The 20,353-nt window shown below is 42.9% G+C and overlaps 1 protein-coding gene across 1 annotated transcript in view; it reads right to left on the reverse strand.

Moving 5' to 3' along the window:
* The window catches only part of gys1 (glycogen synthase 1 (muscle)), an 83,271-nt gene extending 79,115 nt beyond the window's left edge, over nt 1-4,156 (reverse strand). Inside the window, exon 1 of the mRNA XM_039776119.1 lies at nt 3,873-4,156. The gene's annotated coding sequence lies outside the window, so the exon portion shown is untranslated. The remainder of the gene's footprint in view (nt 1-3,872) is intronic.
* Nucleotides 4,157-20,353: the final 16,197 nt, after the last annotated feature.

Genomic DNA, 20,353 nt, shown 5'->3' on the forward strand with positions numbered 1-20,353 from the left:
TCAGTTTCCTAGGTTTTCATAATAAACCACAATGTGTTTTAAAATTTTACGTTTAAAATGTTCTGGAAAAAAAAACTCAAGTTTTCATGCTATATTCCAATCTTAAGTAAAAGATGGGAGAACATAATAATGAAAAAAATCATATTTTTTAAAACCCTTCATTAGGCAAATAACCATATTTGGTAACTTCAAGGACATTCATAAGTGCCTCCCCTCTCTGTGAGATTGTGGAACCACATAGATTTCTCCTAGCCAATCAGTGAAGACCAAGCTACTGTATGTCTCACATAGTGACATCATGGCATCTGATGATTCAGTAATGGCCCAGAGCATTTCAGATATCAGTGATCATCCAGAATTTGTGAAGTACAGCTGTGCGCGGCCACCTTCTCCCAAACCTACAGACATAACATCGAAACTAACATTGGTAACTTAATGAAACTCGCACATTATGTGGTTCAATAGCTGTGCTAAATGTTGAGATAGGTGTTGCTTGCATACGATTTCTAGAAATTGTGAAATTTTTGACATGAAAAATGGTGAGACCATATTTGATCATATACCCCATTATTGCAAGTGATGGTAAGTCCACATAAGCCTGATTCGTCTAGCAAGCCATACTTAAGTTATTTTATTTACAAATAATGCATTATAACATAGGACAATAGTACTAAATAGTCCATAGTTTTGTATAAAATTATACTGCAATTCAGTGAGAAATTTAACCCATTTATAGAAATTTGCAAGATATAAATAATCAAAAATGTTTTATTTTGGACAGTTTCATGACCTTATAACAGTTTTTTTTTATACTTCAACGGCATATATTGGTGTTTACTTTTACTGTGAGTCTTATTACTGCTAAAATTGATTTAGTAATTCAATATTTGTGATTTATTTAGTTTTTCTGATTGCAAAATTTTGTAGCATGTTGTTAGCCAAACACCCTATTTATTCCCAACAATATTTATAAAGAATAGGATCAGTAAAACTATGAAAATTAATTTTTCTGGGTACCTTTAAACAATTTTCTTGTGTCATGAATCCAATTATCATTTATCATAATTGTATTTATTGTTTGGAATATCATTGTTGTACAAACAGCAATCTAACAGGTAAACTGCTAGAGCCAAAGTCCATTATATTTTTTATTTTTGTGGTATGCACTGGAGTTTCCTCAACATGCCTTACTTAAGTCCTTCTATATTAGGGAGACAAAGGTCAATGAATACTATGTATATTTACCAGTTTTTAAAATATGTTTATAGGGACAACAGAATAAGCAAGCATCCACTCAATTCCATTAAAGAGATTGGGAAGAATGCTGTCCCTCATGGTACATATAACTATGTCACCAGTCACGATGGGATCCTGGCCATCACGTGGAAGGACAACAAGGTTGTCACTCTGCTGTCAACAGACATGGGGTGGAACTCATGTTCTCAGTCTATCAGTACTGCAAGAAGAAGGAGCAAGTGAGATGCCTTGCTGTCATCAAGACCTACAATGCCAACATGGGGGCACTGAAAAGAGCGACATGCTGGTCCACCTCTACCTTACCCCCATGAAATCCAAGAGGTGGTATATGCGGACATCTGCATATGCAATTAAAGTCAGCCTCACAAATGCCTGGGTCATCTTCAGGTGGGACTGCAAGTCTCTTGCTGTGGATGGCCTGTCACTAAAAAACTTCAAGTCCAAGGTTTTCAGAGATTCCAGAAGACAGTCACGTCTCACCACAAAAGGAGCTCAGAATTTCCAGGCAGCCCTAGCACTTTTGATGATGTCCCCAAGCCTGTCCAGGGACACCACAGCCACACCCTACATGACTCTGTGCAGTTTGACCTGTCCCTGTTCCATGCCCCTGTCTACACCAACCACCAGAACTGCGTGTACTGCAGCAGGAAGGGGAACATCTTGAGGTCAAAACGTGCTCTTCAGGGTGTGCAAGATCCACCTGTGCCCCGATGCTAAGCACAACTGCTTCATCAAGTACCATGAAACAGTTGCCTAAGTAAATGGACTGAACTTTAATACAGTATGTGTATGAAATTTGAAAGAAAACAAGAAAAAATGTTTGTAATGTGCATAAATAATGTTCATTTAAGTTTGTGTTTTTCTTTTATTTTTATACATACACTTTTTGGAAAAATGCACACCCTTGGACCAGAAAGGAACCATATATGTTTAGATTTATTGACCTTGACTTTCAGCATAAAAATGAAAAAATGTGAAAAAAGTCACAGTAGTAAAATAATCTTGTAATATCCTCCAATAACACTCTAGGGTTGAAATTTTGTTTTTCCAAGTATTTCAATTAGTGCCCTACATACTGTTACTAATATCTAATTCAGAATTATTGGTAATGATTAATGATAATACCATTACAGCAAATAAAAGTGCTACTTTTTAATTTATACCTCAATTTATAATGAATCAGGAATAACTATTACAGGATTACATCTATTTAAAAAACATTACAGAGAGCTGTATTAGTGTTAATCAATTATTTAAGATATTCCACATAGCTTATGGGTTACAATAAATACAGAAAGTTTATTGATTCTATGGCTGATGATAAAGTAATTCAACTTTGTTAATTATTGATAGTAAAATAAGATACGTAAAGAAACAGTAAAATAATTTAGAACTAGGATCCAGCTGATCAGAATAAGTAAACAAGAATTTTTTTCCACAGTCAATACAATGTACAATATTATTTAACAACATTAAAACGAATGTACAGTAAACGAAATGTGCTTTCTCCTCCTACTGGCAGATTAAGTTATCGCTTTTCTTCTGCTAAGAGCTTCAGATCCATTAGTTACTAGGAGATGTACAGTAAATGTATACAACATACAACCCATTCTGTTTAATAATAAAGGATGACATCTGACTAGACTGGAGGGGACTGCTAATTCCAGGTAACTTGTTTGGTTGTTTTACAAGTGAGTTTCCCCACTACCTCTTCTAGTCGATTCTTAATCGACAGCACTTGACTAAGAACAAGTATCTGCTTTGCTCTTTTTGGAGCGCACATTCCTTTAAATGACGACAAATACGTTTCACCGTCGATCTGGAATAAATCTGAAGCACTTACTGTACTTTGACACTGAATTGTGACTTGCATACCACATTAGGGCATATTTTGCACAGAATACACCCGGTAAGTGTGAACGAGTGTCAGATCCACGCCAGAAGAGTACTAGAACATTTTTATTCTTTATTGTATTTAACGATGGTGTAGTCATTGCTGTCAACACTACAATTACGCTTTACCTGTAATATTCTGGTGCCCGTTAATTGTAAGACAGACACACAATTGAAGTCCGTAATAACTTTACGCATTGACGTATATCGATAATTCTACAGATCGCTGCGGCACGACCCTGTGAGACGTAATATACAGCGGAAATAAGTCTCTACGCTTTTTGTCCAAATTGGCGTCCCCTACATCTTCCTATGTGTGCGATCGCATTTAAAGCGGAACCGAGGACATTTAGGGTGAGATCCACTATACGTAAACTTGCCCGGCAGATGAAATGCGAAAGAGAACATGTTACTATTAGCTTAATTAAAGCTTACCAAAAACACCTTAGTTTTACAAACCTTATATACATTCCAAAGGAAAAAAAGTTTTTATTGTGCGCTACCGACAACACTGCCTTCATACAAGGGTATGGGAACAAACCTGAAAGACGGAGAGTGCACGGCATTTATTTATAGCGCAGCAATTTGATAGCCATTTATACATGCTATGAAAATGTATTCATTTGTCGAATCGAGTATAACAAACACGTGCGCATGTTATGCATTGTAGCACTTTTTAGACAAGGTTCTTGTTGTTGTTTTATTATTATTCTGAAGCCTACCTTTGCGACCTTGAAGTTGCTCCTTGACAGTATGATGTGTAACGACCTGGACAATCAGTCAATTTCGGTATCTTTGCTTCTTTATTATGACCTGGACAATCAGTCAATTCCGGTATCTTTGCTTCTTTATTATAATCTTTAATTGATCCTGTAAACGTTGAACATACTAATGTGTCTACACCAAACACATTGCTTCAGCGCTGCCCTATTTGTTCAGAGACGATTCTCACTCAGCTGGCCTTGTCTGTCAACACACACTTAGCTTTGCCGCAATGTACTGATATTCCATTTCTGCTTCGCTATTGGCTTGGTGGTTGTCAGTCAACGGTGAATGGTAACGTATCTGACGTAACACGCAAGCGAAAGGCGTGACCTCTCTTGTGTGTTCCCGTTTCCTTTTTCTTGATGCGAATCATGTCAGCTAGTGGGTGGATACATTCCTTGCCCATATTTGGTTTATTCATTCTTTTTTCGCCGGTGTTTCCGAATAAAAACTTTTTATTGGCTGATTTATTTTTTAGCGGAAGCCCGTTACTGACTTCTCTCAAACGTCACGTAACGTTCAGCAGTCTCAATGGTAACGGCAAGGACGTTCTTGGTGGACGTCGGCACATTCTTAAAAGGCAAGATATTAATCTTGTGATAGGTCAAGTTTCTAAAAAAAAAGCAGGACTTAACCAGCACTATGCATGTGTCCCAAATCCTGATATTTAACCGTTCGTTCGTCCTTTCGTCCACTAATTTTCGGAGTACACCTAATCCGGTACTGCTAGCGTAATTCACTCACACAGAATCAAGATCTGTGCTCAATACAATGTACAACAGAGAAAGGTAATGTTTCTTTTTATAAAAGGTCTGTATAGTAGTAATCAAAATCAACTCGAAAGACGGGATTTATAGTTTTATAAGGTCATAGGCTCCAGCGACCCGGCACTGGATAGGCATAGAAAGAAGTTAGGTGGATTAACTATTGTCACGAGTATAGAGCACAGAGAAATTCTTACTTGCATGTGCTAATCAACATTCAAATGTCACCACTGCCTGGTGCCAGGATTAGTGAGTTTTACCTTAAATCTTCAGTTTCTCAGACAAATTTAATAAGGAATTTTGCAGTGTTGATAAAAATTACGCTTTGAAATCACTTCAGGTTTTTTTGTTCATTTTAGGCCATTTTGAGCAGGAAATTACACTGTTACGAAAAAGAGTAAAGCAATAGGTGTCTGCAGCAAAAATGATCAGAAGGAATATCTTATTGTGCATGCCAAATCAACTGGCCCCATGGCTTCTCTCCTTAATATGATACTAGGAGTCAAAGTTAATAATTTTCCCAAAACTTTGAAAAAATGGGGATCAGTAATATAGGCATGTGGCGTGTCTGTTTATTCTTTTTCGAGGTTTCTTTTTCAAATATTATATTTATGAAATTTGATTCTTTACCTATGATCCTAGCTCACTAAAAGCCACTCGTTGAAGGTTAAAAATGACTAATTTCATAAGTAAACTTGTAAGTAATTGTTTCTGATAAAATCAGTGATTATGAATGTGATCTTATTTATGATCCTTTACTAGGGATCTAGAGGGTGAAAAATTACAAATGTCTATTGGAATCGGAAATATTTATACTTCATACATTAAAATTTAAATATATTTTAATAGTTCAAATTTTTGACACAACTATTCTTGTTTATTGTGTGCTTCTACTACATAAAGTAAATATTTACATTTATTATGAACACCCTAAATTAGGAGAGTAAATGGTATTTAATACTTTTTCATATTAGGGTGTAGTTTGCAGTTTAAGTAATTACAAATGCTTATTCTAGATAGATGTATCTATTTAATAAGCCAATCATACCACAACATGAAGTCTCACTTTAAAATGCTCCTGCACTGTTGTAAAGGTCACTTCGGTAGTGAAGCCCATGAGCAACGTTACTGAATTGTAGGGATGAGCAAGAAAAAACAACTAGGAGGACCCATCACTACATTCTGTAAGGAATCAAATCTTTGTTTGAAAATGCCCAAAACCCTTGCCCATCAGAAGGGTAGCTATGCAGTAAGAAGTAAAAAAATGCATGCATAGTGCAAGAATACAGTACATTTAATAAGCAGATGAAAGTTAGAAAATAGATGAAAATAGATTATTTTATAAATTATTATATGAAAGGTGTGGCTGCAGCAGTTATCAGCATTTCCGTATTGCTTGCACCATGATTGTATATTTAAATATTTGACCTTTTCCCTATATCATTTCACATGACTTTGCAAGCTTAAACATGCAGCTATAAAAGGCAACATCTACTAAATATTAGTACATTCTATACACATAACCATGTGATGTGTTACCAGAAAATCAATCTCAATTAAAGTATTAAAGTTTAAAATAATACAAGAGAAAACTGGGGGTATATTTGAGAAGTAGTTGCATGACTGGTCAAGTAGCAAGAGGGTTTTCCTAGTTGTGTAATGTTGCCGTTTCTCAATTCTGCTTAGTTTTCCTGTAAGGACTGCCAGTGTACTAGCTCAGTTTTTTTTTTTTGTTTGTTTCTTTTGACTTTTACTAAATACTGGTGAAGCAGAATAAGGTAGGTTCGATAATGGATAGATAGATCAACAAAAACAACCATAAACATGATTACCCACCCTCCATACATTTATTTTATTTTTCAGTTCCTGGCTTGAAGAGCTGCAAACATTTTCAAAATTGATTATAGCCAGAATATAAATTAGAAAGAAACATGTGTCTGTGCAATTGTATCTAGGGTTAGCGGTGCTATTATGTTCCCTAGTGGTCACAAATGCCATAGTTGGAATGGAATACCCCACACCACCTCCCTCCCCCAACTCTTTTAAATTCTTTACATATACATTGGCCTCTGCGGACATTAAAGAAGAACCCAGATCATTTAAAAAGCCTCCAAATCATACAGTAGTATTGCCAGTTATTTTCTTCTACTTCAAGAACAAGAGAAAACAACCCCAAGATTAAAACACACAATTTATTGCATTTGCAATGTAAATCATTACATTCAGGCAGATGTAGTGATTTGCTCAAGGTCACCACAGCATCAGTAGGAGGATTTGAACCCACATAATCAGGGTCTGAAGTCCTTGACAAATAAAAAACCTAGAATATTGTATACTGAAAAGCAATTATATAGAACAGAACTTGTGAAACATCCAGTTAACTAACAGCACTATAACTGAGGCCCTCTCCACCGCCAGCGTACCTGGTCTCGGTCCAACAATTTCCGGCTTAGGTACATCACGGGGTGTTCGACACCATCAACGCTTTGGCTCAACACGGCGCCGAGGCCTGTGTCCGGCGTCGGTCTGGAGGATAAAGGGTAGCCCAAAATCTGGGGTCCGCAATACCGTGCCGGCGTAAGGGCCTGTTTTAGGTCACTAAATGCGTGTCCGCTCTGTCGTCCCATACCACATGCAGGGGAGCGCCCTTCTTTGTCAAACTAGTCAAGGGTGCTGCCCTTTCGGAGAAACGGGGCACGAACCGGCGGTAGTACCCCGCTAGCCCCAAGAAAGCTTGCACCTGTCTCTTGGTATTCGGACGGGGCCATTCCAGGATGTCTTTGACTTTGGAACACTGGGGCCTCACCTGTCCTCGTCCCACAAGGTAGCCTAAATACTTGGCCTCCTTCAAGCCAAAGAAACATTTACGGGGGTTAATCGGAGGCGGCTTTAGCCAGTGTCGCGAGGACAGCCGAGAGCTGCAACAGATGTTCCTCCCAGGTGCGGAATAGATGACGGCGTCATCCAGGTAGCGGCACTATAGGACTGGTGGGGCTTCAGCACTCTATCCACCAGACGTTGAAAGGTCGCAGGGGCCCGTGCAGCCCAAATGGGAGGACCTTGTATTGCCAGTGTCCGCTAGGGTGCTAAAGGCAGTTTTTCTTTGCAGAAGCCGTTAAGGGAATTTGCCAATACCCTTTTGTCATATCAAGAGTAGTCAGATATCGAGCCGCACCCAGCCGCTCGAGGAGGTCGTCAATGCGGGGCATAGGATAGGCATCGAACTTGGAGACCTGGTTCAGGCGTCTAAAGTCGTTACAGAATCTCCAAGACCCGTCCGGCTTAGGAGCGAGGACAATTGGGCTGGACCAGGGACTGTGGCTCTCCTCGATGATGTCCGAGTCCAGCATCCGCTGTACCTCCAGTTCCACCTCGGCGTTTTGCCTCCGAGTCTGTATGGCCTCTCCCGGACGACTACTCGGGCTCTGTGACTATATCGTGGGCAATCAGCGCAGTCCGACCTGGGGACTCGCTCACCACCTCGGGGATGGCGAAGATGGCCTGGGTAATCTCCTGCCGTTGCATGGGCGTTAGCTCGTCGCCGAGGTTAAGGGCAACCGTGCTAGCGAACAGGAGAGGGATCTATGTGTTTGGGAGTTTCCTCCCGCTCCTTCCATGGCTTTAACAAGTTAACATGATAGATCCTCTCGCTCGGTCGACGATTAGGTTGCTTGACTAAATAGTCGACGAGCCCCTTTCTTTCCTTAACCTCGTATGGTCCCAGCCAGTGAGCTAGTAACTTGGAGTGGGAGGTGGGAGCAGTACCATAACTCGATCCCGGGTGGAACTCCCGGAGGACGGAGTTGCGGTTATAGCATCAGGCCTGCGCTGCCTGCGCACGAGTCACGTGGTCTTTGAGGAGAGGCCTGATTTTGGTGAGCCTGTCGCGCAGTTGCGCTACATATTCCAGTATGTTAGAGGAGGGAAGGGCCTCGGCCTCCCAACCTTCTTTTAGGATATCCAATAGTCCCCGGGGTTGTCGCCCATATAACAGTTCAAAAGGGGAGAAGCCCGTAGAGGCCTGGGGTACCTCCCGGTAGGCAAAAGCACAAGGGGAAGAGTTGGTCCCAATTCCTGCCATCAGCGTTGACTACCTTCGAAGCATCTGTTTAAGCGTCTGGTTAAAGCGTTCTACCAGACCGTCTGTTTGGGGTGGTAGACAGGCGTCTTTAGGTGCTTTATTCTCAGTAATCTGGCAACCTCCCTGAGCGTTTCTGAGGTGAAGGGGTACCCTGGTCCGTGAGGACTTCTTTAGGGATACCCACTCGCGAGAAGAGGTTGACTAGTTCCCGTGCGATGTTTTTGGAGGTAGCGGAGCTCAGGGGAACCGCCTCCGGGTATCGGGTCGCATAATCAACCATGACCAATATATATTTGTGGCCACGGTTGGAGGGCTCCAGAGGTCCTACTAAGTCGACCCCTCTCCGGTCAAAGGGAACATCTATCAGGGGTATCGGGACGAGAGGAGCACGGTCCCTCCTAGGAATCTGGCGAATCTGGCAGTCCGGACAGGACTGACAGAAGCGCCGGACCTCCTCGTTGATCCCGGGCCAGTAAAACCGGAGCTTAATCCTCTCCAGTGTTTTTTCGGCCCCGAGGTGGCGCCAAGAGGTGTCGTGAGCCAGTTCGCATACCTCCCGCCGGAAGGTACGCGGAACTAGCAGCAGCTTCCGCACCTCGCCCTCGTGAGTTGCCACCCGATACACCAGATCATTTTCCAAGACAAAGAAGGGGCCACGTGGTATGGAGCCGTCCGCTTGTGAGCTGCCCGGCAGAACAATCGCATTCCTGGCAAAGCGCAGGGAATCATCATTCCATTGTTCCCTCTTAAATGAGGCAGGCGTGGAGCGAAATTGGTGGTCTAGGCCGTCCAGGGATCTAACAAATGACTGGGGGTTGCGCTCCTTGACTCGTCCCTTCGCCGGTGGGAGGTCTCGGCTCAGGGCGTGGCGGAGAAACCGCCCCTTGTGCCTACGCCATTTTGGCTTGCCCTAGTGCATGGCGTGGAGACCGCGGGAAGGGGGCCTTGTCCCTCCATAGCCAGACCCAGTGAGGCCCCAGGAGTGGTGCGTGGCTTACCGCTTTTCCTTTGCGACCAGTCTTGTCCCAGGATCACTGGAAAGTGGGGTTCGGGCAACACCGCGACCATCAGTTTGGACAAATCCCCCCTCCAGGAAAGATAGCATGCTGCGGAACGGTAAGCCCTGGTCTCTCCGTGTACACAAGTGACCCGTAGATGTTTGTTTAGCCACTGTCGCGGTAAGACATAACGGCGACAATGGTTATGTTGCTGCCGGAGTCGAAGAGCCACCACCGAGTGCCCGTTTACTAACACCACTCCCGTGTTCGGACTTGCCAAGGGGTGCGGCGGAGTACAGTACCTTTCCGCCGAGGTCCAGGTGCAGTCCATCGGCTCCATGGGGGTGTTCAGCGGGCAGGATGGTAGCAGGTGGCCGGTCTCCCCACACTTGTAACAGCGGGAGGCCGGCTTTTCTCGGGCTCTGGGAGGTGCTTCTGCAGCGTCGAGAGAGGCTCGGGGTGGCCGCCCGTCCCGCCGGTTCCCGCGAGCTAGCCGTTCTGCCCCCGGCTCGGAAGACCCGAGCTGGCGCTCTAGGACTTCCAGGAGTCCTGGCATATCCGTATATGGGTGGCGCCCGAACCTGCTGGGCGAGGGCGGGCAGTGCGTTGACCAGGCCCTCACAGGCCACTTGTTCAACGACCTTCCGGGCTTGGGGGCCCTCGGGCCTAGCCACCGACCCATTTTGCCCCAGAAGTCGAAGGCCTGTGCTCGGGCGGCTTCGGGTCGAACTGCCAGCCCGCCATTCACTCGCCTGCTGGCTCGGCGTAATGCCGTGGCGCCAGGATCTCCCGTTTCAGGAGCTTATAGTCCGCGGCCTCCTCCTCAGGGAGGTCATAATAGGCCCTGCTGCGCGGGCCCCTTTAGGTAGGGCGCCAGAAGGGGCCGCCCCCCGGACCGCTGCCACTCGTTCCGGGTGGCCGTCCTCTCAAAGATCCCTAGGTATGACTCGATGTCGTCCGCCTCCGTCATCGGTACAAGGGACGGAGGTTTGAGACGGGCGGTTCGCCCTTACTCTCTCGGCTTCCGCGAAGTTTAAGCCAGCCTCCAGCTCCCGGGTAGTAGTAGCCTGTGCTTGCTGCAGGGACTGGATCTGGGCATTCATGCCCTGCAGCACGGTGTTGAGGTCCTGCCTTTCAGTCATTCTTCAGTGCAGTTATCCTGCCGGCTACGCCACTGTAAAGAGTAAAGACAACACAGCATGAAGGGTTGGGGTTTCCGGCCCCGTATACTGTTGAAACAAAAATACTTTTTACAAACAGAGAACTCAGGTCAGAATATAAACAGAACATTTGCTTATGCGCCGACGTCTGTACACGTCGTCGGCCATTTTTATACAGGCGGGCGGAAGTGGAGGACTGCTGGGAAGGAGGCGGAGGGATGGCCGGGATCCGTGGACGTCAGGGAAGATGGCGGAGGAAGGGGGAAGTGGACGCGTGCGGTCAGGTTATGGTGGCGGAGTGTCTTTTTCCTGAAAGAGAAAGCAGAAAGGTTAGTACCCGCCATTCCCTAGCGACAAACGTCCTTGAAGTACTTCGGTCGCCATCGACCTCCTACTCCCCATCGCGTGACAATATATATATATATATATATATATATATATATATATATATTATATATATATATATAAAACCCAGCCACAGGGAATGCACAAACCAGTGTGTTTCTTCATGCCTGTCCCAAGCCCAGATAAATGGAGAGTGTTATGTCAGTATGGGCATCCGGTGTAAAATTTTGTCAGATCAATATGCAGACAACAATACAGATTTCCATACCAGATCGGTTGAAGTCCGAGTTAACAATGGCTGCCACCAGTACTGTTAGCCAGCAGGGTACTGGCAGAAATTAGGCTACTGTAGAGTGATGCTGAATTCTATGAACAAACATTTGTTGATAATATTGATAAGCTACATTTGCCAGGTCATGTTGACATACACCTGAGTAAAAAATCCAATCTGGTAAACAAAATGGTCCAATATAAGGATAATATAAAGAGTATAAGTCTTGGTAAGCTTTTCTGTGTTACTGCTATTCTTTAAATTTTTTTTAATCAGACATTTGGTTGATTGTACAGAGAGTAAGACGTCCCTGAGGTACTTCATCAATAGTGACAGTTGGTATTGATCAGGAATCTAGTTTTAGGACTTAATACAATGGTGTTGGTTTCTGTGTCATCACGTTTGTGAAGTTCCAGCTGACCCAGCAAGGTAAAGTATTAAAATAAAATCTTTGCTTTATGTATTTGTTCATTTATTTTTGCTTTGTTCAATTTATTTAGTATTTAGAGATGGTAATACTTGATGAACAAAGAGCAAGCAAATCCAACCCCTGGGAGTAAAGAGCATCTGGATTATTTTTATGGCATAAAGGAGCTAACCAAGATACAACAAAGGGAATAAAATAAGGTGGATTAAAATTATCTAGAGAGACTCTCTAACTTTCTCACAAGAATAATTAGTGCAGGTCCTCCTGTTCTTGCCATAGTCTAACTGACCTTTCTTGTACTGAGGGAAAAGTAATGTTTGTACTGTTGTGAAACAGCAATACACAATAGTCAAAAGTTGTGAACCGGCCTCAAAATAAAAGAAAATCCGATTAAAACTTTGTCAGCCTGAGAAACAGACCTCACCTTGCCTCTAAAATCAAATGTCGGGCTTTGAAGCCTGAACAGGCCCAAAGTTAGGGCTCATGCTCTTAACCCTTATCAAGCGGGGTCATTTTTGCTAAATCGCTTGTAATTCGACCTCTCCAAATTAGAATCATTGCTGTTATTGAACTATCTGGAGTATAAACACATGTTTGGTCTCTTTGTAAAGGTAACATTCTCTAGTTTCACCCTTAGTAGTCAGAATCACTGTAGGTATGACTGATCAAAAGTTATGCACGTTAGAACTCACAAAAAAAAACAAATTTTTTTGTTCTCGCCTAAGTTTTTTTGTGAAAATAAAGGAAAATAAAGCTGCAATAGGTAGGTGGGGACAGAAACACACTATGTACCAACAGAATAACTTGTTGACTATTCACATTTCAAATTTGAAAAGAATACCTGTAAAAATGACATTTTTACACCAGTTTTTATGTGGGCATTTCCAGGTGCTTTTTAGAGGGACCATTATCCACATTTTGGAACGTATGGAAAAAGTGTAATAACTTTTGAATGCTTCAACCCACATATATCAATGAGGGCTCTACTGAAAGCTTACACCTAAAGGAATCTATATCTACACACAGTGTCACTCTATTAGTTATAAAAATAATAAAAACAATAAAAATACACATTTCTATGTAAAAATAGTCAATACAAGTCTTATGGGCCAAAAATATATATATATTTTTTATTTTTTACTTTTTTTTTTATAAAATGCACACAAACTATATACATTTTTTTTGCAAACTGTTACAACACAGCTCAGCGTTTTTCCATGTGCCACTTGATGGCAGCAATCACTAGCAAGCAGAAATCACAAGGGCGTGTCACATGTCGCTCTCTGCCATTAGATGTCTCCTGGGCCAATTGATTACTTTCACGCCGCGTACATGCCTCTAATACTTTTAATCGAGAGTGTATTTACGTTTATCTGTACGTTTATTCATATTTAAAATGCGAAAAAACTTGGCGAAATCACAATAAACAACCACGCACCAAGTCTGCAGACTGGCACAAATGCCACCTTCACGCAGCTCCGATCGTTTTGTTTACAAGTTAGTATGGCAAGTTACATATCAAAATGCTCGGCTGCTCATTGGCTGTAAGTTTTGAGTGTCACTCATAGTGTCCAATCAAACTGGTAGATTCTACCAGGGTTTGGAGTTGTACGTCATCGTTCAGCTGTCTGTGACACTCGTTGGCTATACGAGGTGCCAGTCAACCCCAGACCCGTCGTAATTGGCCAACTTAGGTGTCAATCAGAAGCTAACACTTCCGTGTAACATGCTGTAGCATGGTTATCGCCGACAGAAACAAATTACGTCTGATATGATCAATAGAGATGAAAAAAAATTACGTAGCTAGTCTCAAGTTATGAAACGTTTTCTGGAGTTTTTGTCCCTTTGAGGATATATCGTGTGTTTTGGACCTAATCGTTTTACTGGATTATATTCGCTGGAGCCTTACGGACAGAATGAGATCAATACTGCTTGGAAATATTGATGTTTGACTTGCAGGGGTCTTCAAAGGTAGGGAAAGTCAACTCTTAAAAGTATGTACTTCTCTGTAAAAAAGGCTTTAGTGTCAGTGCTGTGGTTGTTGTGTGTCAAAATGGTTTATATCATCGGTAAGACGAGACTTTGAAGTTTCATTTGATGGGTAGTATGTCGAGATGCATGGCAGATGGGCATGCACACATGGCTGTAATGTCATCAAAACGCTGTTATGTCCCGAGACCGGTACATGTGCGCGTTTTAAAAGTTCAAAATACTATGTTGACAAAAATACATACAAATGCCCTTCAAGGGATTGGAAAACCATAAACTCTGTGTTGAAATTACAAAACAAAATAGGTTTACATAGAGAATTTAAATAATCAAAAAATGAAAAAAAAAAACAAAAAAAACAGGCAAAATGGTATGCCTAAATAGACAACCCAGAGTAAACAAGTCTAATCCTTAAACCAGAGAGTAAACCCAATAAAAGAAGCAATACTTCTTCTTCTTTCAGCTGCTCCTGTTAGGGGTTGCCACAGTGGATCATCTTCTTCCATATCTTTATGTCCTCTGCATCTTGTTCTGTTACACCCATCACCTTCATGTCCTCTCTCACCACATCCATAAACCTTCGCTTAGACCTTCCTCTTTTCCTCTTCCCTGGCAGCTCTATCCTTAGCATCCTTCTCCCAATATACCCAGCATCTCTCCTCTGCACATGTCCAAACCAACGCAATCTCGCCTCTCTGACTTTGTCTCCCAACCTTCCAACTTGAGCTGACCCTCTAATGTACTCTTTTCTAAACCTATCCATCCTTGTAACACGCAATGCAATTCTTAGCATCTTTAACTCTGCCACCTCCAGTTCTGTCTCCTGCTTTTGTCGTGGTGAAAAATTGTCACCAGAAGGCATTTTACCTGAAAATGAAGGCTATTAGGACTCAGGATAGGCAAAAAGAGTTATAAAGCTTTATTGCAATAAAACAACACAAATAATAACACAGACTCAACCCAATACGGCCAAATTGAGCTGAGCCCCATACAGTTCAAAAATCGAATTTTATATAACAACTAGCAAAATACCTGCGCTTCGCAGCGGCAAAGTACTGCCTTAAAATTTTTATTAAGAAGAAAATTAAACCTTTTTAAACTGAGGGAAAATATACCAATAATTATTTGTTAAGGATCTCTTTGTATACCACATTGTGAGTTCGGCCCTCCGGTTGTAATATGACCAAGCTGTGCGCTGAGCTTACTCTTGAGCATGCAACATACAGTTGGCCATTTGAACAGTAATTGTGTTTCAAATCTCACAGCTTGGATTGCTGCTGTCATAATCGGTTTGAGTTTCATGGTTTGTTTCAATTACGACAGTATTTGTAGGACTTGTGTTGAATAGACATTTGTCTGTCAAGCGTTGTAAGTATACAACCGGTGTAATCGATAACTTCACATCCAGCCTTTGAGATTTTAAACATTCATAAACATCAAAGTGTCCACTACTGAAATCGTCACCTGTCAATCTAAGATGTTGTGGTCCCCGGCCGGGACACCCAGGAGGACCAGAGGAGGGCTTGTGCCTCCTCCAGACCACGAGGGGGCGTCTGTCCTGGTTATGTTGGGGGCCTCGGGTACAGGGCTTGGAAGCCCAGCCCTGTAGGGACCCGTGGCCACCGCCAGGCGGCGCCCAGGTGCCTGAGGAACCCTGGAGCCCAGCACTTCCGCCACACCAGGAAGTGCTGGGGGGAAGACGACAGGGGACACCCGGATGGCTTCCAGGTGCGCAGCCGGCACTTCCGCCACACTGGGGTGTGGCTAGGACTGATTTCCGGGAAGCAGCTGGAGCCCATCCGGGTTCCTATAAAAGGGGCCGCCTCCAGTCGTTGGCGGAAGTCGGGTGGCAGAGAGACGGAGCTGGAGAGAGGACTGGAGGCGGCCAGAAGAGAGAGAGAGGCATTGTAAGGCCTGAAGAGAGAGAGAGAAAGAGGCATTGTAAGGCCTGGACATTGGGGGAATTGGTGCTGGAGGCACTGGGGTTTGTGCACGTGACGTTCATTTATAAATAGAATTGTAAATAAAACAAGTGTGTGGTGGACCCAACGATGTCTGTCTGCCTGTGTCCAGGTTCAAGTTCACAATGTTTAAGAGGCATTGGCGGTTGTCAAAAGGTGTAAAATATTTGGCCATTTCGGTACACTTGAAAGCGACAACCGAACAATTCACCGGCAGCCATCAACTAACATGCAGATGCATAGGTGAAGGGCTTAAGCATTTCACTCTTCTAGTGCTCCTGTGTAGAAAAATTATCTCCTGTACCGTCATCAGTCTACACCTTGAACCTGTCCCAGTCATTCAATACATAAGACACAATGTTCCTCCGGATATCAAGAGTGAGCCTGATATGGCCGTGCTAGATGTAACAAAGAGAATGGAAAAGGTAGGTGCCATCTCCGAGCATGGAAACAACTTGGTAAGTGACAGTTCTTTGATCGATGGTGATCGCCTCGATAGACATTTTAATGGCGGCACATTTGGAATGATAAAGGAAATGGGTACCTGGACAATGTAAAGTAAGTCTAAAATACCTACACAATAACTATAATCATAATAAATGAATAATAAAACAGCGGAGAAGCCGTGGATTAAATACAAAGGCTGTAGTTATCAGCAGGGAGACGTGAATCCCTTGGTGAAGCAAGGAAGGGAATGTAGAGACCGGAGCGACGGACAGCCTTATATAGGCAGGCAGCCAACAACGTGGGAGGCGTTGGGATGGGGGACCCAACGACGCCTCACATGGTGACCGAACTGCAGGCTATGGACGTATATATGTACGTAAGTAGGATTCAGTTAGCGTTGGGAACCTGCGTACCAAATTTCTTGAAGATGGGCCCATAAGTAACAAAGTCCATTGAAAAGTTCAATATGGCGGCCAACAGTGCCATCATACCACCGAAATAAGTACCAAATTTCAGCCTTCTACCTACACGGGAAGTTGGAGAATTAGTGACGTTGAAAAGTTCAATATGGCGGCTGACAGTGGCCTTATACCACCGAAATAAGTACCTACATTGGTTTTGGTTAGCGCAGGGAAGCCGCCTAACAAATTTCGTGAAGATGGGGCCATAAATAAGAAAGTTCAACATGGCGGACGTTGTCGACCGTTATGACCGTTACATGTAGAATTTCGAAATGAAACCTTCTTAACTTTTGTAAGTAAGCTGTAAGGAATAAGCCTGCCAAATTTCAGCCTTCTACCTACATGGGAAGTTGGAAAATTAGTGATGAGTGAGTGAGTGAGTCAGTGAGGGCTTTGCCTTTTATTAGTATAGATTTCTTATCACTCTGACCTCACTCAATTAGTTCATTTGCTGTTTTTCTCTGATTCCCTTCTACACCTGTCCGGCCAATTTCTCGAGTTCTCATGGGAACCATTACTATCTCCTGACTTTCCCTGCAGCTGGCTTCTCTTATTTCACTGTCTGTTGTCCATTTTTTAGTTTCTGTTTTTTGCTTATTTCTTTCACTGGCCAAGGCCAGTACAGACGTTCTTCTCCCTTTTATGGGCTTTCCTCTCGTCACTTCCTCTTTCTCGGACTTTCAAGCCGGTTTGTCTGATGCCTTTATTTAATCATTTGCTTGGCATGCTTGACTTGCCTTAATTTCTACGCTAAAGTTAATTTCTAATATATTCTTCTATATTTATTTATGCTAGTTGCCTAAATATTCTAATTTTACTTTCATGCATTACATCATTGTCACTTTGTTTATAGCAAAAGCCTTTTGCTTTCTTTTTGCTGATTCACCAGTCCAGCTGGTTTCTCACATATCTACCAAGGCCACCTTGTCCTTAGCTTCCTATCTTGTCCACACAGGTGTACGGGCAGTTTCTATGCGTCATTCGTGTTCTGTCTTGTCCTTTCCCACACTAGCATTTCCGCCTCAAGCTTTAAAAAATAATGCAATATGACTGATTTTTTTGTTAACCATTTGCTTGACTTATCTTATTTGCTTTACATTCTAATTTATGCTTAGTCTAATGTTTCAGAAGCTTTTAATTACTTTTTATGACATAAATACGGAAGTACCAGCACGGTGTACCAAATGCACCATAAGGAACTTGCAAATAAAACCAGCTGGGGGCACACTGGAGGGAAACCAGTATGGAGCTGAGGGTAGATGGCAAATGCTGGCAGTAGGTTCAAGTAAAAGGACGTTGGACAAAAATAACTGAAATCGGTGTACAAAATACACCAGTACGAGTAGTTAAGGATTAAGCTGATCTAGTAATTCTCATTATCTGTGCGCCACTCATCTAGTAGTGCTATGTAGCTCTGTGTAATCTTTTTAAAGGATGAATCACTGATTTCCTTAGGTTTAACTTTAAAGTTATTAAAACTCAGGTGTGTATCTAAGAAATGGTTTCACGCATAAAACATATGTTGCTCACGGGCGGACAGCTACACGAATGTGTTCAGCACCCCAATCAGCTGGGGGGGTCATCAGCTGATGCGTGTACCTTACATTGGTTTTCGATGACTTGCATTTGCTTCGATGTCTCGATCAAACAAATGAAGCTAACTTTCCTTCTAGCAAAGAGAATTGAAATAAAACATAATGGGGGATTTTGTTCTCTTGACAAAAGTCGACACCCATCCTGAAAGAGATACTATGCAAATCAGCCTGGCAAATGAGCATATTTCTCCACGACAGAGTGCCTCAGCCCTGGTGAGGTCGGACATCATTAACTATGCGCTTTCTTCCAAACATACAGGGTGTCATGTATTTGTGATGCAGTACACTATCATAACCTTTTCCTTTGAAAAGAACAGACGAGCAGACAGTGTGTGCCTTTTTCTTTCTTGCCTTAATTGAACAACAACAACTAACAAAATGTGCATTATCAATCATATCACTAGGTGTCAACCCTCAATCAGACCTCAATAGCTGAACTGAAATGCACACTTATACTAATATACTGTATAACAATTCCTACCCTCTAAAAAGTAGAAGTAGTTATCTTATTCACCCGCTTTGGGTAACGTCTCTTTTCACAGGGTAATTTTTCTTGATTTGTTACGGCAGTGTTAGCCTCTGCAAAAGGTAATGGAGATAATACACATGGGTGTTGTACTTGTGCTGTTTGAGGAGATGGTAAGTGCTCTGGACAGTTGATATTAGCAACAGCAGGGGAGTCAACAAGCAGTGTGGGTATCTCTTCAGCACTAACCAACCCTGATTTTCTCAATTGCTCAACATGATGTCGCTATATGACACCTTGAGTAACCTCTACTTTGTTGGACAAGGGACCAATTTGTTCTTTGACTAGTGCAAGAACCCATTTCTGGTCTCCTCTGTAGCTCCTAGCAAGAACTGATTGTCCAATGGCAAAGCTACATGTAACCTTGTCAGTTGCTTTATGACCATGTTTGATTTGTTTGTCTGGCACAGTCTGCTTGAAATTTGGTTGCAGCATGTCAAATCTAGAGCGAAGAGGACGCCCCAAGAACAACATAGCTGGAGTCTGGTTAGTTATAACATGGATGGAATCTCAATATGCAAACAAGAAGTTGGCCAATTTTTGCTGAAGGGTCAGCTTCTAATTTGTCATTGCTCAAAGGGCTTGTTTCAAGCTTTGTATGAACCTCTCCACCAGGCCATTTGTGGCTGGATGCCATGGGGCAGATGTGATATGCTGTATGGCATTTCTGCGGAGGAATACATGGAAATCTGTAGCTGTGAACTGGGGTCCGTTGTCACTGACTAGTTGTGGAGGTCCAGTTCTAGCAAATAAATCCCTCAGTACTTCAGTGGTGTGAGAAGAAGTGGTGGAGCTCATAGTGAAAACCTCTGGCCATTTAGAGCATGCAGCGACTACCACCAGGAAGGTTGTCCCCATGAATGGTCCTGCAAAGTCGATATGAAGCCGCTGCCAAAGTAATGTAGGCCATTCCCATGGGTGAAGTGGTGCACGTTCTGGCTCATTCTGAACCATCTGGCAGCCACTACATTGCTGAGCTATTTTCTCCATGTCTTCAACAATACCTAGCCACCACACAAAACTTCTGGTAAGTGCCTTCATTTTCACCACACCTAGATGGCCCTTGTGAAGCTCTTCTAATACTCTGTGTCTTAGTTTAGTGGGTACACTGGTTCTTAACCCCCACATCACGCATCCAGCATTTAAGGCAATTTCATCACGTCTCAAATAATATGCAGCCAGCAGGGATTTGTGCTGGGCTGTCCAGCCATTCAGTGTGGCAGCATACACCTGAGACAGGATTTTGTCATGTTTTGTGTCTGTTTTTACCATGTCTGCCGTGACGGGCAGACTTTCAATCTGGCTGATGGAGATCATATCTATTGTTTCCTCATCTCCAAACTCCAAACTTTTTCAGCTTCCAGCGGCAGTCGTGACAACCCATCTGCATTTGCATGGCAGGCTGTACATTTG

The sequence above is a fragment of the Polypterus senegalus genome, chromosome 13 (assembly GCF_016835505.1).
Source record: "Polypterus senegalus isolate Bchr_013 chromosome 13, ASM1683550v1, whole genome shotgun sequence".
NCBI classification, from domain to species: Eukaryota; Metazoa; Chordata; class Cladistia; order Polypteriformes; family Polypteridae; genus Polypterus; species Polypterus senegalus.